Source organism: Ursus arctos, unplaced genomic scaffold (assembly GCF_023065955.2).
Source record: "Ursus arctos isolate Adak ecotype North America unplaced genomic scaffold, UrsArc2.0 scaffold_9, whole genome shotgun sequence".
NCBI classification, from domain to species: domain Eukaryota; kingdom Metazoa; phylum Chordata; class Mammalia; order Carnivora; family Ursidae; genus Ursus; species Ursus arctos.
In genome coordinates, this window is record NW_026623111.1 from 17,867,474 (window position 1) to 17,881,760 (window position 14,287).

A 14,287-nucleotide genomic window follows, 5' to 3' on the forward strand; every position below is an offset into this window, starting at 1 on the left:
CTTTTGCCTAGAAGAGGTAAGAATGAGTATACTAAAATATGCATCTTACTAAAAAATGCCAAGATGTGTTCCAAAGAAACTTCAGACAGTATAGATAGTCTCATGAAAACAAAACAACAAAAAAAGAAGAAAATAAAATTTAATTTAATTTAAGAAGTTTTTCTAATATTTATCCTTTTATTTTTTTTAAGATTTTATTTATTTATTTGACAGAGATAGAGACAGCCAGCGAGAGAGGGAACACAAGCAGGGGGAGTGGGAGAGGAAGAAGCAGGCTCATAGTGGAGAAGCCTGATGTGGGGCTCGATCCCATAACGCAGGGATCACACCCTGAGCCGAAGGCAGACGCTTAACTGCTGTGCCACCCAGGAGCCCCTATATATATCCTTTTAAAATCATGGTTTATTCCTTAGTTCTATTTTCTTAAAACTAATTCTTTTGAGGCTTATATGAAAATAAAATTAATTCTTAGAGTTTGGGAGCCATGAACAATAACGTGAAATTAGTTTGCATGTCTGGTAATGGAAAACTTTTTATTTCTTTTCTTTTACTTTTTTAAGATTTTATTTTTTTATTTTAGAGAGAGAGGGAGAGATTGGGGGAGGGGCAAAGGGAGAAGGATAGAGAGAGAGAAAGAAAATCTCCAGCAAACTCCCCACTGAGCAGGGACCCTGAAATGGGGCTTGATCCCGTGACCCATGAGATCATCACCTGAGCCAAAAAGCAGAGGCTTAACCAACTGAGTCACCCAGGCATCCCAGTGGAAATCTTTATTTTTTTTATTTTTCCTTTTTTAAATATTTTTTATTTATTTATTAGAGAGAGACAGTGAGAGAGGGAACACAAGCAGGGGCAGAGGGAGAAGGAGAAACAGGCTTCCTGCTGAGCAGGGAGCCCGATGGGAGGCTCAATCCCAGGATCCTGGGATCATGACCCCAGTGGAAGGCAGACACTTAATGGTTGAGCCACCCAGGTGCCCCGCAGTGGAAATCTTTTTAAAAGCCAAATTGTTGTTGTAAACTCCTGGGATTTTTGAACAAGTTATCATGGGGACATAGATGAGTAGCCAATGATAGTGTTATTTATTTAATATTCAAATTTATTGGTTTTTAATCATTTGATTGTATAGTTAACAATATTTAGAAAGACTTTTTTTTTAATAGCAGGCAATATGGCATTATAGAAAAAAAAATGGCGCTTAGAATTGAGAGTTTTGTGTTTCAACTTACACTTTCTAAATCTGGTACCTCAAACAACTCTTACAGTATACAAACCCTTTTCAGCACTTCTTTTTAAATCTTAAAAAAGAAACCCACAATTTCTTGAGCTGTAACTTTATATGTAGTTAACAAAGTATTCCTTATATGTCTTTATATCCTTAAAACCTTTAATTTAATTTTTTTGGCCATTCTTTGAAATCTCTTTGAGACATTTAAAATTTTAAATCCCTGATGGCAGAACTTTTTACATGTATAATCATTAATTATAGACTGAAATAAAGTCTGAACTGAATTTGGTAGCATTCTCTTTCAAAGATTGATGAAAATGTAAAAGGCTAACCTAACAGCGTGATAAGAAATCCATTCATACTCCATAACAGACGTTCAGTTCTAGACATTTCCGCTTCAGGATGGCAAGTCTGATGTAATGCATATTAGCATAATTGATAGGAAAATTGATCCAGTACAAAGACGAGAAGGAAGAACTGACAGAGGAAGATTTCCTTCTCGAAGCATAGATTTGAAAAATAGAATTCCTGGCTAGTATTTACCAGTAGAAATTTCTTTACCTGCCCAGGCATCACAATGAAAAATGTCCCTCATGATCTGCAAATATTTTTAACTAGGATAGCTATATAAATTAATAGTGAACCACCATTATAGTATAATTTATTTACTTATAGATACTTTGGTGGTTGTATGGCTATATATTTCAATTCAAGTGGCTCAATCATACACTAAAACTCTGTTAATGCCTGGATAACTACTGTGTGAGTTCAATACATCAGCATTATAAAATGGGTCATATGTGTTTTATGCATTTAATGAAGTTGCTAAGTGAACATTTACTCATTCATTTACAAATATTTATTGCACTTACTCCTGCAACCTCAGTGTTAGGTACTCTCATTTAAATTCTTTACGATGGCGAGAGTTGGGGATATTTCTAGCATTTTGCTCCCTACATTCAAATTCCACTTTCATCAATGATTTATAATATTAACTTGGACAACTTACTTAACCTTTCTGTGTTCCTCTTTACCCATATATAAAATGGGATAATAAGAATGTGAAAAGTCATGGAAACTCTGTGATAATTAAATGTAATAGTGCATTCAAGTGTTTCTGATGGCAAAATGTTATACACAATTATTTTTCTCTTCATTGTATATACACAAAACTGAGGCTATGAAAGAAAAACACCTCACTTGTGGGAAAATAAGTAATAAGTAAGAGGAGTGGGGACACAGTCTCTATTTCTCTTTGTTGAAAGTCTCTACCCTTTTTAAAAGTTATTTTTATCAACATAATACCTCTGCATTGTTTTTAAAAGTTATGTAGTATAAAACTTAAAATGAATGGGACAGCAACATTTTTCCTTTTCTTCTTCACTCATAATTCCAATAACATGTTAACATTCCTCTTTCTTGATTTATTAACTTCAGACATTATTTATTGCCTTCCTATTATGAAATAGGAAGACAACACCCAATGTCCCCACCATCTACTTTGCATTCTTTCCTTCTTCCAATACGGTTTTATCAAAATTGTTCAGATAAAGCAATTTTCAGTGTTTACATTAAAGTTGCTAAGTAATTATTTTTCACTCCTGAGCCAAGTCAAGCACTATATTTCAATTACCTTTCCTGTGCAACATTTTGTTTTTTTCCAGATTTAAATAATTTTCTTCAATTAATTTTTACTTAACTTTCTATGTCCCTATCATTAATTTTTCATTAATGCTTCAAAAAAAAATATCAAACCACTTTCAAATTCTCTTTTCTATGTGGTCAAAAACATTACATCATCTGTTTGTTTCTCTGTTTTCCCTGGAGACATCATTCCTAAAGGCCCCATTCTCCTACTCCCTTCTCAACCTGCATATTAGACCTGCTGTGCTGCTCTCATCAGGGACACCTTTCTCCCCTCTTCATGGTGGATCCAGGCTTTTAGGTTTTTCTTTCTTGGTTACTTCCTGTTTTGATGGAACATAATTTAAGATGCTAGAATAGCTGCCCAAAAAGGAGGTGACTGGTGATAAACAGTTTGAAAACTTACATGTTCAAAATTGTTGTCTACTCCCAAATTTGATTGATAGTTGGCTAGAGATAGAATTCTCTGTTGAAAGAGAAAAATACATCATTTTAGAGATTTTTGAAATCATTACTCCACTGTTGTTTAGTTTCTAATTTTAAGATGTCAATTGCCATTCTGTTTCTCCATCCTTTAGATATGACCTATTTGTTTTCTCCATGGGAGTATCTGGATCTTAATTTATTTTAGTTTCAGAAATTTTATGATAATAGGCCTTAGTACGAGGGTTTTATTTTCCTTCCTTTTCCCCGTCGTTATTCTGCACACCAGTGCATCTTTAATTATGAGAAATTTCCTTGCATTATTTCTTTAGTGATTTCCTTTTTTTTTTTCTTTCAATTTTTCCCTGTTCTTTTTTTCTGGCATTTATATTAGTCAGATTATGGATCTACTGATTTATCTTTTAGCATTTAAAAATCACTTTTCTTACCTACTTTTGAAAATCTTGGCTTTTTTATTCTATTTTCCTAAAGATTTCTGTTGAGGCCAAAAAGTATATGAAAAAATGCTCAATGACATTGCTCACCAGGGAAATGCAAATCAAAACCACAGTGAGATATCACTTTACACCTGTTAAGTATGGTTATTATTTAAAAAAAAAAAGACAACAAGTATTAGTGAAATTGGAACCCTTGTCCACTGTTTTGGGGAATGCAAAATGGTGCTGCTGCTAAGGAAAACAGTATGGAGGCTCCTCAAAAAACTAAGAGTAGAATGCTCTATTACCCAGAGATACCACTTCTAGGTATTTTTCCAAAAGAATGGAAATCAGGATCTCAAAGAGATTAGCCTTCTCATCTTCACTACAGCACGATTCACAATAACTGAGATGTAGAAATAACCTGTATGCATTAGTGGATGAATGCATAAAGAAAATATGATATGTATATTATCCTGCCTTAAAAAAGGAGAAAATCCTATAATATATGACAACATGGATGGACTCTGAAGACATGCTAAGTGAAATAAAGCAATCACAGAAGAATAAATACTTCATGATTCCACTTATATGAGGTATCTAAAATAGTCAAACTCATAGAATTAAAAAAATAAAATGGTGCTTGCCAGGTTGAAGAGAGAGAAACTGGAAATTGCTAATTAATGTGTATAAAATTTCAAATATGAAAGATGAATAAGTCCTAGAGATCTGTTGTATAACACTGTGCCTCTACATAATAATGTTGTATTGCATACCTAAAATTCTACTAGGATGGTAGGATCTTATATTAAGTATCCTTATCATAGTAATAAAAAAAAAAGATTTCTGTTGAATTTTTAATTGAAACTATCTTTTCAAATCATTCATTGTTCTCTATTCCCTTTTTCTTTCTTTCTTTTAATTTCCTTTTTCTATAACTCTGTTCTCATTTCGGGAATGCAATTTCTTTTTAAAATCTCCAAGGTTAAAAATTTAGGGTAATTTGTGTGTTTTAAGATTTGTTCTGGTCCCTGTTTTTTTCTATTTATGGCAAGTTCCCTCTGACTGTTATTTGCTTCAATCTCCTTCTTTCATGCTGAGGCTTTCCATACAAGTCTGATGATTCTTTTTTTTTTTTTTTTTTAGATTTTTTTTTTTTAATTTATTTATTTGACAGAGATAGAAACAGCCAGCGAGAGAGGGAACACAGCAGGGGGAGTGGGAGAGGAAGAAGCAGGCTCATAGTGGAGGAGCCTGATGTGGGGCTCGATCCCATAATGCCGGGATCACGCCCTGAGCCGAAGGCAGACGCTTAACCGCTGTGCCACCCAGGCGCCCCATGTCTGATAATTCTTGACTACTGACTCATACTTAAAATTAAAGCACTAAAGAAATGATTGGAAGGTCCATGTGCAAGACTTCACTGCAGCGTGATAGAGTTGGGATTGTAGCACTGTTTGTCCCAACATACTTAAATGATGTCCACTTCTGCATATCCTTCTGTGCACTCTCTAAGCCCATTAGTCATCTTCGTATTTTCAGAGAAGAATCTTCCAATCCATCACCTATAAAGGTAGAGGGGAAAGGATGAAGAATAAATCTCTGCCAAAGTTCTTGGAACTAACAAGGAGAAGGATGAGGATCTTAGGTTCTACATGTAGACTTTTAAAAATACCTCTGTTTTCAAAACTGTGTTTCTTATCTGCCAGATCTTGAGAATCTTGGCTTAATTTCCCCACATAGCAAGTTTTCTCCTGCCAGGAGAGAGAGGGATGTTTACTCAGCTACAGTGGATAAAGAAAGAATCCCAAACACTAGCTGCTCTTTATTCAAAATTTCAACCACTTATAGGTCATAAAGAAAACTTTTAAGGTAGCTGCTGCCTCAGATTCCTGAACTTTCTAAAGTTCTGCAACATGGATTTGCTTGCCTCTCATTTGATATCTCAACTATAGATAATTACCATATTTGTTGATTCTAAGATAAAATATTTTTTCTCATTTTAATATTTTTGAATGCGGGTTATGGAAGATTGTCTTTTCTAAAGATGGCTGTAATAGTATCTTCATCCAACGTGCTCTTTTTTTCATGGTGACCTTGCCATTCTTCCATCAAAGTAAGGAATGTATGTCTTTTCTCATTGAACTTGGTTCAACCTTTGTGGCTTGTTCAATAACGTGGAGTGTAAGTGAAGCTGCATGATTCGAAGATAAGTCCTAAAGAGCAATACGGCTCTGCCCAGCTAGCTCTCTTGGCATATTTGCTCTTGTAAAGTTATTTTGCTCTGAGGAAGCCCAGGCTACATGCATAGTCTGAATACACATGTTTCAGCCAACAGGCCCAGTTGAAGTGCCAGGTGACGGCTAATAGTAATCATCATCCACATGAGTGAGGAAGACTTTGAGAGGATAGCAGCCCCAGTAAGCATGTGGTCGCAACTGCATGGGATTTCCTGATCAGCCAGGCCCAGTCAACCCTTAGAAGTGTGAGAGATAGGGGCGCCTGGGTGGCACAGTCGTTAAGCATCTGCCTTCGGCTCAGGGCGTGATACTGGCGTGATGGGATCGAGCCCCACATCAGGCTCCTCCGCTAGGAGCCTGCTTCTTCTTCTCCCACTCCCCCTGCTTGTGTTCCCTCTCTTGCTGGCTGTCTCTATCTCTGTCAAATAAATAAATAAATAAAATCTTTAAAATAAAAAAAAAAAGAAGTGTGAGAGATAATAATCAAATTATTGTTGTTAATTTAAGCTACTAAATTTGGGATGGTTTGTTACATAGCAATAGATAAGTGGACATTTATAATCATAAATTTATGATTATATGTGGCAGTGACTTTTCTTTCTCAATGAAACAAACTAATGGTGCATCTTATAATAAATGGCAACTCAGATAAAGAAAATATATTAGTATTCTACTTTCTCTGTCTTGTTAACTCCTCTTTTGCTTTCGATGTTCCAAAAAAGTGTTGTCCTATCAGGATTATTGTTGCTTTCCCTGGAGATTTTATACTCTTCCTTTATCGTAGTTTCATTTTTAGTGAGATTATTAGGAGAAGTGGTTGGCTATGTTCAATCTGCTGTGTGTAGCTGTACTCACCGTATTGTCCGTAAGGTCCTAAATCTAGATGCAGTTGCAGCACTCATCCTAAACACAGTGTTGTGCGGTTTTGGTTTGTTGGTTGGTTTTCTTGTTTGCTTTTGCATTACTATCCAGGTCTTACTTCTTTCCTTTAGTGTTACAAGGTTAGTGGTTGGAAACAATTAGTTAAAGGAAGACACTCTGCACGAATAATAGAAATATAACCGAAAGTGGACCAGAATTCCTCATGGAGTGACAACAAAGAAGTCAACATAACTTTCTGATCCTTAGTTTTCATAAGCGCAAAGTAGAAATGTTAGTTCTAACAGGAATTTCAGGTGATAATTTAATGAGATAATACATGTGAAACTTATACTTAATACATGTATATCTCTAATAAATATTGGCTCAATATGAATACACTTAATATAATTTCCTTCATTATTTTTAGTGGAGCAGTTATAAATTAAATCTTAAAAAGCACGAATTATTCCTGAACTATTAGTCATTTTGGGTTTTTCAGACTATTTTATGTAGTAATCTCTCCCCATGAATGTATTTAAGCATGGGCTTGCTTTTTGTCTTCCTCACATTCATTTCCTTCCCTTCCAGTAACAGAAGCTCGATTTCCTTCATTGGCTACAATCTTGATAAACTGACCAATCATGTGGCTCAGCTTTCCCATTGGCAAAAGGGACATAAATAATCTAAACTAGGCCATAACTAAGTTCCCTTCCAGAAATTTGAATATTAAACTGAGCAGTCCAGGAATTAAAAATGGTCAGATTTCACTCCTCTCAAGGCTAGCACTTTGAACACACTGCCCACTAATTCTTGTTTCTTAGATTCCTGGAACTGCCTTATCTCCCCTTGGTGATATGTTTCAACTCTTCCTTTGAGTCACTGAGCAATTCTATCTTCTTTCTAATAAATTTCCGGTTTTGCTCAAATTAATCAGGGTTTGTTTCTGTTGCATGCAACCCAAAGAATATCAATTGGCGCACTGATATTCTGAGAATTTATTTCTAACAAAAAGACAAGCCATATTTGAAGATAGATCTGACTTGATACAAATGAGGGTAGTTTAACCAGCTTATAATTTTCCATGTCCTTTCCATAAAATATCTCCTTATTCTCAGAATAGGCTGTTCTTACATAAATTAAAGCCAAGTTTATTCACTTTTCTTATCTTTAAGATTTCGACAAATACAAGGATACATAAGGATGTACTCGGGAATACATGAAAGTAAAGTCTAAAATAGAAAAGATCAAATGGTTATACCTTGAAAGCAAGATTTATTTCAAATATATTAAGATAACCAAAATTGCCTTCATAGGACAGGTCAACATATTGAGTATACTTATTTAGAATTCTGGTTGGAAAATTTGCTGTGATACATTAAATCAACATATAATTTAAAATTCACACATATCACTTGGAGGTTTTCTCCTTCTACTAGCATTTAGTTGGTATGGTGGTAAACTGAAGCGAGTCCTTTGTGAACTGTTGCTTAAGTAAAGCACTGGAGACACATTCATATGATGGGCCTCTGAACACTTTGCCAAATTATAATTATCCATAAACAAAGACCAGAAACCCAGAAAAAAATCTATTAGTATTGCCATGCCTTCTTAAAGCTCTTCCTTTGATTATTTCTATTGCTACCCAGAGTCATATTATTACCAGCTGATGGGTGGCACAGATGGCTCAAAGCAGAGAGGTTTGTTTCTGTCATGGTTTGCATTATTTCTTCGTGCCTTTTCTTACAGAGTTTTGGTGGATTTCAATTTATTTTATTTCTCATGTAATTGTTTCGCTGTTTTTGTTGTTGTTTTCCTTAATTAGTCAGGATGTGGTTGTGTGTATAGGGCCCTTGCCTGGTTTTCACTGAACTCATGGGACCTGAAGATGACTCTGTTTATTGCCCTTCTGCTGTTTGTTTGGGAGATGCCCTGAACCATTTGGGTTTCACCATGGGGCAAGAAGCTGGCCCTGAGTTCTGAGATTCTCAGCCTGGTATCTGAGCATGTGCGCATAGAGTATCTTTGGCTTTCTAGGGCTTTTACAGCTTTGGTCTTTGTCTTATCCTCCTTCCCACTTTCACCCTTTCTCCCTCCCTTCCTCCCCATCCCCTGCTCACTCACATATGCTCTCTCTCTGTACACACACACACACACACACACACACACACACAGAATTTTCACCATTCATTACCATTTTGATCATTACTATGTATAAGAAAAGTTCAGTAATATATAAACAGCGAAACTATTACCCCGAACTGTCCTACTTCAGATTACTTTTCAGTTTCTACGTGTGCTATTTCTGTTGGTTTTCTTTTCTGCTCTCTCATTAGCCTTATGAATTCCTCTGCTCTACTACAAATCTTCAGCTTGCCTAGGAATTTGACTGCAGAAAATCGTAACAGAAGCTTTAGGCCTCTCCTACCTGCATGAATCCATGGGAGGTGTTAGGGAGACTTCAGTGACTCCATCTTTGCCCTGTTCCCGTGATCTTTGATAGAAATTTTCCAATGCCAGCTAGCAATTCCGTCTGATTTCTCTCTCCACAGACTTTCATCTCTTTTACACTTTAAGAATCAATTTTAGGCCCTAGGATTATTTTATTTCACCTTCCTGAAAGTTTCATTTAATATACTCTGCTTTTTAAACTTTATATGTATTCAAAAGTTCATAGGCAATGAATCTGTAGAACACGTGCAGATACAGTATTTCCATGTAGTTTCCACCATATCCTTTATATGTGAGTGTCAGAATTATATTTCAGAGTAAGGACCAAAGGGGCTTTTAGGAGAATGGTATTTCATTAACTTACCTTCTGGCATTTTAACTGTTATCAGCTGTACAGTTTAGTTTTATTACAACAGACATTATTGTGATAACTTTTCCTACTTTATCTTTGCAATTTATTGGAGCAGTTAATTTCTCAAAAAGTGAGAGCATTTTTTCTCATTAGAAATTCCTTCATGGCCTCTTTGATACATGTTCCTCGCTATTTAGAAGAACTGCTGATAAGTGATTTTGACTTGTATCCTCAATAATGTGAGATGTTTAACAGAAACTTGGCAAACCACTTAGGGGCTGAAGCCATTTCTTAAAACCAGCCCCAACTGAATAATTTCTGTCCCATTACTGCCACCAACATTCAGAAAGTTCCCATATAGCAATGACCAGCCAAATATACTTATGAACTTCCTAAGGACAAAGTTTTTACTTTGTTTAATGAATCACTTTTTTCCCTGAGATTATTGTTTCTTCTTTTAGTTATATAACTCCAGCATTTGACAGCATTGAGCTTTAAGATGAAATCTATTAGCTCAAAGTAAGTGGGAGAGATTTCAATTATCCAATAAATATGTGCTCTGTATAACTCCAAACCATGCAACTCAATCATCCAAATTATCTTCTTTGACCAAATGAGCCAGCAAAAGCCAGTCTCCTTTTCTCTCTGTCATATTAAAACTACTCTGTCTGCACAAATATTATCTCTGGCTTCTCTTTTTTATGTATTTCTCTATTTTCATATATTTTCCTCTCTTTTGGACTTTGATTTTCCCATGTTTATTTGTCCAGTTGTTTCCTCACAGATAAAGGAGGAGAATTTACATCTGAAAACATGACTTAAACGCAACAGCGTTCAGGAAGTGTAGTAAGTGGTAAATAGGAGGCAAGGAATAGACAAGAATCTGGTGATATGAGTAGGACATGTACTAAGAAAAAAAAAAGGAAAGAAAAGTTTGATATTGACTGTGATGAAAAGATGACAGACTATTTTAACCAGCCAAACATAAAAGCTGTTTGTAGGCATTCCTCTTCAGATTTCTGTTGTGTTTTTCTTTCCATAGGGAACATTTCTCTTATAAACCTGCAGACTGAGTGGTCCACATTCAGAGCTCCAAGATTCCATCCCTTCCTTCTGGGTTTATAAACAGTTCTCACTGGTGAATCTTTATGTCCAGTTCGGTAAGTCAATGTTAATTAATTATATGAGATTAACGACAACTCCAATCTTCCTGGATGTCTACCATAGGCCTACAGAGCTAAAGGTATTTTCCATACATTATTTTTTTCATTCCCTCTGCAGTCCTTTAATGTAATTGTTGCCCCGAGTTTATAATTGAGGAAACTAAGGTGAGAGAGGTAAAGTAACTTTCTTAAGATTACCCAGGCACCATGTTACCTACAGGTCTTTGGATTTAGGTCTTTTTCACTCTGTTCTACCTGAATGCTTTAAGATAGTTTGTGTGCCTCTTCTGCTCTATCACATGTCCACTATCCACCAAAATTGGATCAAGATTGTACTCGATGTTTTCCAATTTGGGATGAAAATAATAGCTTTGGTGCTCTGCTTAATTGAAGTTGTAACTTACCTTTATTTCATTGAAAGCTCAATTTAGGCTGTCACTCATATTTGTAATACAAAGCCCACTTATTAATAACATTATACTTTTTTTCTAATCTAAATATTCCTTAAGGTTTGGTAATTGGGTAATTTTTGCCTCTATTACGTATGTCCAAGGCACTGGGTGATAAACAAGGCCCACAGAGTTCTGCTGCAACTAGCTGAAACACTAAGATCCAAATGTAGAGAAATGAAGTAAGTCATCAGCTGAGCATTGGTGAGTTTTGTAGGCTTTTTCAAAAAAGATGAGCTTCAAGAATGCTTCTTGAATATTAGGTAGGAAAATGAACCTGGCCTTTGGGAAGGCATGAAACAGCACCAAAAATGGAGTTTGCATGACACAGAAAAAATTTCAGAGGGACAGTGGAAGGAAAATAGAGAAAATCAAAAGGGTTAGGAAAAAGAGAATCCAAGAATCACCCCATTTATGCAAGGCAATGCAAAGTGGGTACTGTAGGTTTAGGAAGAATAAATGATTGATTGGCAGAATGGAGACAAAAGCAGCCTTGATAGCATTATTCTGAATTGCTAATGAAAAGCCTATACAACATCCAAAGCCAGAGCATTCCTAAGTGGCTCCCACACTGAGGCTGTCTGAGTTTTGGGAGGAAGAGTAAGGAGTGGTTCAGTCTTTAATTCCACACATCAAACCACAGGGCACTTGGACAAATCTTTATGTCTTCATAAAGTTTTGAAGGTCAAAGCTAGAAGACTCTTTAAGGATTTGTCTATTACAACTCCATCATTTAGCAGACAAGGAAACTAGGTTTCATTAGGTCAAGTGATTTGACTGAAATCACAATGGGTGTGGATTTTAAAATGGAACACTTTACTATTTAGGCTACTCTCTAAGCTCCTGTAACAAAGAATCTCTAAAACTTACTGACTCAATTAACACTCCAGGGAAGGGAGATTGCAAGGTCATCTGGGGATTGTGCCACCTTCAACATATGGCTTGCACAAGTTCTCTTCAGCATGTCTAACCAATGGGAAGTACAGTGTTGAACTTTATCGGAGCCCTATGATTCTGGAAAACAGTGAAGGTTAAGAAATCCCTCTGACTCCTTTGTGTTCTGAGAAATGGCAGCCTGCAAAGAATCACCGTTTCCAATAAGACTTACATAAGACTCATGAACACCCCTCTGTTTACCTATGACAGAGCTAGACACAGAATTGAAACTCTTATTCTTTGCCTCGTAGATAATTAGTAGAATTGTTTATTCCCAATGATCAATTGGAACAAAATATTTGCTAACTGAACTCTGGTTGAGTTTTTCTGCCCCGCCCTGGATTTTGACCCACTCTCAGCCTGAGCCAGCGTACATCCTCCTCCTGGGAACAAGCTGGCCTCAGAGAAAAGCATTCTCTACTGTGCTATCAAATCGCACAACCCTTTATCCCACACTCAGTTCCTTTTAGCACTGGGGTTTGAATCTGGGTCTGCTACATAGCTCTATGATCTACATCAAATTTTGCTTTATGTATCAGTTTCCTCATTTAAAAATAATGATAAAAGTAGAATCTGCCTCATAGAGTTTGGAGAAATATTAAATGAGAAAATGCAGGTAGAATGCTTAGTCTACTACCGCCATACGATAATCACCATGAATGATAATTTTCCACATAGAACAATGCCTGGTAGTTTGATATCCACCATATTTCAAACTTCTCACGATGCCATAGTAACAATATAGGAAGGCTATTATTATTATTATCATTTGACATAAAAGGGATCTGAGACTCACTAAGATTAAGGAATTTGTTTCAGATCAAACAGAGTAATAGGGTAATTTCCATCTCTGTCATCTCCTTCATCTTACATCATGCAATTTCCTGACTTCTAGAGAACATTATATAATTAACATCCCATGATTTTAACGGGAAAACACTCTTTGTTTTATTGAATCACTTTACTCAAATGAAGTATAAAGATACACTTGTCTAATAATGCATGCAAAAATAAGAAATATCTTACTTAGTTTCTCAAGATAAATTATTGAGCAACAGATATCTATGTAGACAGTTCCGTTGAAGTTTTTGAATCTGTTTTTCCTGGTCAACCAAACCAATGTTCAGTATGAAACAGCCAAAAAAGATGTGCTGAATGTGCTGAAAGGAAAGAGGAAAATATGGCAGGACTTTTGGGAAAATGGTAATCAAATAAGACCACAGAACAAGGGAGTTGTAAATGATCTTGATGCTGTTATGTGCAGGGGCAAAGACTTCTGTTTTGTTCTTGGATTAATGATGACTGCAGACATTCTTAAAATTTCAATTTTGTTATTATCTACTTCAATTGCATCTAACTTGTGAGAAAGGAACAACATGTTAAAATGGCTTAGTGGGGGTTTTGGGGCTGCTATTTTGTTGAGTTTAAAGAGAAAACTCAGGAATCAGTACTTTGGGGGATAAAAAGCAAACTTTAGCTAACATAGAAGAGGTAAACATTCAAACTCTAAATACACTGTGGAGCTCTTTCATGGTATCTTTGGGATCATGGTGAGATTGTGGCACTATAACAGTAAGCATAAATTGAAAAGAGATCATGATTTGAATATTGAAAAATATTTCTAATTAAATATGCATATTTGATCTGCATTAAGCTGTAGGATTCATGAGGACAGGAAAAACATTGTATGCATGTCTGTCTCTATCCATTCATCAATCCATCCATTCATCTATTTATCCGTTCATTCATTCATTCAGCAAACATTTAGAGAATCCCTATTATATCTGTGCCATTGGCTAAATGGAACATAGGGATGAGGACACAATTTCTCTCTTCAGAAAGCCACAGTCTACTTGCAGATACTTATACACACAACACACAGTGACAGAAGCCAACTGTAAGTGTGTTATACGGAGGTACAGGAAAATTAAGATAAGCATTTAGGGGAAATGATTAATTATGACTAAAGGATTGGGTAAGGCAAGTGCTTAGTACAATGGGTTCCATGGTGCTGATAAACAACAACTAATTACTCAATAATTGAGTGAAGGAATGAACGCTAAAAGCCACACTCATTCAAGGTGCTTATTTCAGGCTTGACTGAAT

The 14,287-nt window shown here is 35.8% G+C and overlaps 1 protein-coding gene across 1 annotated transcript in view; it reads left to right on the top strand.

Annotated features, from left to right (window-relative positions):
• Positions 1-14,287, top strand: part of LOC113266744 (cytosolic beta-glucosidase) — a 647,115-nt gene that overhangs the window by 534,936 nt on the left and 97,892 nt on the right. The window contains exon 7 of the transcript XR_008958384.1: positions 10,676-10,793. The gene's annotated coding sequence lies outside the window, so the exon portion shown is untranslated. The remainder of the gene's footprint in view (positions 1-10,675; positions 10,794-14,287) is intronic.